Source organism: Ostrea edulis, chromosome 10, assembly GCF_947568905.1.
Source record: "Ostrea edulis chromosome 10, xbOstEdul1.1, whole genome shotgun sequence".
Taxonomy (NCBI): domain Eukaryota; kingdom Metazoa; phylum Mollusca; class Bivalvia; order Ostreida; family Ostreidae; genus Ostrea; species Ostrea edulis.
This window is the reverse complement of record NC_079173.1, coordinates 4,159,892-4,163,562: the sequence shown is the minus strand read 5'-3', so window position 1 is coordinate 4,163,562 and position 3,671 is coordinate 4,159,892.

Below are 3,671 nucleotides of genomic sequence, written 5' to 3'. Positions count from 1 at the left end.
TCACTTCGATTTCGTGCATGATATGAATATCTGATAAAACATGCCGAGAAGATTCAGATATAAACATTCTAATTTTTTTTAGAAAAAATAATTGTGAAAAGTGAAAACACAATTTGCTCAATATTTTTTTAAATCTACGAATAAAATCTTCAAAAAAACATGTCAGAAAAGATATATATCCAAGAAATATATTATAAAAATTAATTGAAACGAAATGACCAAATTTTAGATATAATCACTATATTCAAACTGTAGAAAAAACTGGATCAAAATTGGTAGAAATCGCTAAAGTAATTATATTGTTGCTGATTGTATGTACTGTTCATCAAGAAATTAGTTTCCTTTATAAAGTAGTTTAATTTGTAAACCATTTTACATCAAGGGAATGTAGTTTTCTGATTACAATGTTCTCATGACTACTTTTTTTATAATTCCGATCGGACTTTTACCCTTTAAAACATCCTTTTTGAAATTGGATCTGAGTATAGCGATAACAATGACTAGAACTGGGGGAACAAGCAAATTAATAAGAGATTTTCATGTATAAAAACCGTCTCAAGATCCTCCTAAGTTATTTTGTATACAAGCAGAAGATGTAAATAATGTGTGTGAAGAGTAGCTTAAAGATCATGACCCCCCTCCCCCTTTCACAATTTCCTGGATCCGTCTATGTGCTTACACAACAATCCTCTGAAACCAAGCCGCACAAAAATACTGTTTGATCAAAATATGTACATCATACGAAAGCCTATTAGTATAATTTAAAAAAAAAATCACATTCCATTATCTCGTAATTACGAAAAAGATCTCTTAATTCGAGATAAATCCGAGTTGTACAACTCGTGGATAATTCGGAAACGCATTTGATACTTTTCCCCTCTTTGTTGATTGGTCAGCAAATCGAAGTGATCTTATTCAAAGTGTGTGTGACGGTACATATTGTCGCCCGGCGTCGCATGATTTAATTACGGATAGTTTAGAGTTTCCATAGAAATTTAAAACTTCATCTCATTAATAACAGAGCCATGACGTTAATCAGGTCAATGTACAAGAACCCCCACGTAGTGCACACAGGGCTTGTGTGGAAACATCAGGACCCCCCCCCCCCCCCGGAAAATAACTTGGGTTCAGCTTCTCTACACTATTGTAGGTTAAAGTTTCTTCAATTCATGTCTTCAAGGGGTAGGTTGAGTCCACAAGAGGACAGCAATGTATAGGGACATACAATGTTACTCTTTAAGATAATCTCAAAATCAAAATTGTCATCATTAGTAGTATATTCATATTGTAATCGTCAACAAATGGTGCAGATTCAAGTTTGTTCAAATGATGACCCCCAGGGGTAGATTTCGACCATAATAGTGGAACAAAGTTTTACGTGAGGGTATACATTAAAAGGACAACAGGATCGCAGGACAATGGTAAATTATTATTGATATACAAACATCAGTTCAAACAATGGGCCGGGGGGGGGGGGTCTCAACAGAATGCGCTCATGAAGTATGCTAGCATAAATCGTGACAGTTCCTGACTTAGTGTATTTTTCGAAATGAAATTAAGATAAAGTGACATCTGCAACAACATCCCAAGAACGTCAACTCCAAGTGAACGTGTCAATTTCAATCATGTCGCGGTTCTACAGGAGACGAGAAACCGGACAAGATTGAACGTGTTGTTTATAGAAATGTAACACAGACCGACAGTAATTCACAAACTCGACTCCTGTCCAGGTGCAACTAGTGTCGAAGTTAATCGATATCTTAATAATTGTAACAAACGTATAAATTTGATTAAACTTCAGTTTCTAAGATACCACAGGAGGCTGAAAACCACCACATCGACTACAATTTGAATATCACGAACATTTTTTTTCCAAATGTAAATTTTACTATCATCCTTGCCTGTTTATATTTTACTGAAGCCTATCGGTGCTGGGACATACGATAAATTAACGCCTCGTTCACACGAATTTGGTGCGAAGTAAAATAATGCGCATTAGATTGATTCGAATTAAATAACGTTCACACGTCAGTAATATTTAATGCGAAGTAAACTAATGCGTATTTTAAAAATTCGTATGCATCTCTAAGTTAAAGGGTGCGCTATAGACTATATCATTGAAAATCATTTTATAGATAGTTTAATGAATTCATATTGTGTAGATACAGAATTCATTGTTGAAAACACTGTGAATCGCTAGCGCGATTCACAGAATTTGCCTCAAATCCAAATCCGTTCATACTGATCATGAACAGCTCAAAAGTTATATTCATTTCTTAAATATTTATATTACAAATCGCATTTTCCTCTATGAACCAACCAATTTCAGCACGCGACACAATCCGTTCATATCGACTATGAACGGATATTATGAACTAGTTTCAGCGGCGGATCCAGGAATTGTGGTTACGGGAGCGCCACTTTATGAGGCAGTGGATCCAGGGCGAAGTCCTGGTGGGGGTCCAGGGGGCGAAGCCCCCGGAAGCTCCTGGTTTATACAGATTTTATGGGGCTTGAAATATTTCTCCTATTAAATCATTGGTACTATTTTCTATCATTTTAATAAGGTGAAATTAATAAAATGACCCAAATTTAAGGTTTAAAAAAAAAAAAAAAAAAGTTATCCCAATAAAGTAATTCAAGGATTCCGTCATTTATTTCTCCGGGAGTGGAAGGAATTATTGCTTCTTTTATCGTTTAGTACATTTTCCGAAACAAGATACCGCGATTTACCTTAAATTTGAAAAAATTGAGGCGAGGGAGGGGGATTCTGTGAATCGCGCCACTGAGTTTAAAGCACGCGACTAAGAGAGCGTAATGATTTTGAAAAAATACAACATGTGTTACAAAGATCTCGCAGGTCACACCCCGAATTAAGATTGTGAACTTACGTGGATTATCATCCCAATCTTGTGGTTTCCTACATGTACCTCCAAAATACAGTGCACCGTGCACAACGGCATGACTCTTGTAAAATATTTGGTGTGAAACCATGAGATGATCACATGCAATCTCTGCGAATCTTGCTAGGGAAAGTTGGATTTATTTTGATGCTGTTATAATCGATCATTGTTTGTGAATAGTATCCTCAAATTTGACAAGGTTCGATATTAACAAAGCTAGGGATTTTTATGATATCCCCAAGCCTTTTTAAAAAGTAAACCTAAACATGCTTTACCTCTCTGATTACATGCACTTTATATTTCAATGCTATGACATCTACTTGCACCGACTGAGCAATTTATCGCATGAACTTTGAAATGTAGAAAATGCGACTGATATGATCAAGTAAGAATAAAAGAAGATTCTTCTCTAGTATATCTTAAAATATTCTTAATTTTGTCTAAGGATCATCTACATAATGGCATGGATCATGTCGACATAATAACAGATTTGTTAAGTGTCAATCTTACTAACTTTACGTTAATCACCCCCCCCCCCCCCCCCCTCTGGATCCGCCACTGACTGGGCTTTATTATATCGGGTGCCTTCAGAGTAACCCCAATGGGACCATCACCGATTTGCCAATAATAAATATTTAAGTCATTGATACCATTGGATCCCTGTGTACTCTGAACGAGTTTGGGTTACAAATGGTGAGAAATCCAACTATGGTACCATTGGTATACCACTAGCAGGCACGTAGCCAGGCGTACGTTTGTTCATATGAG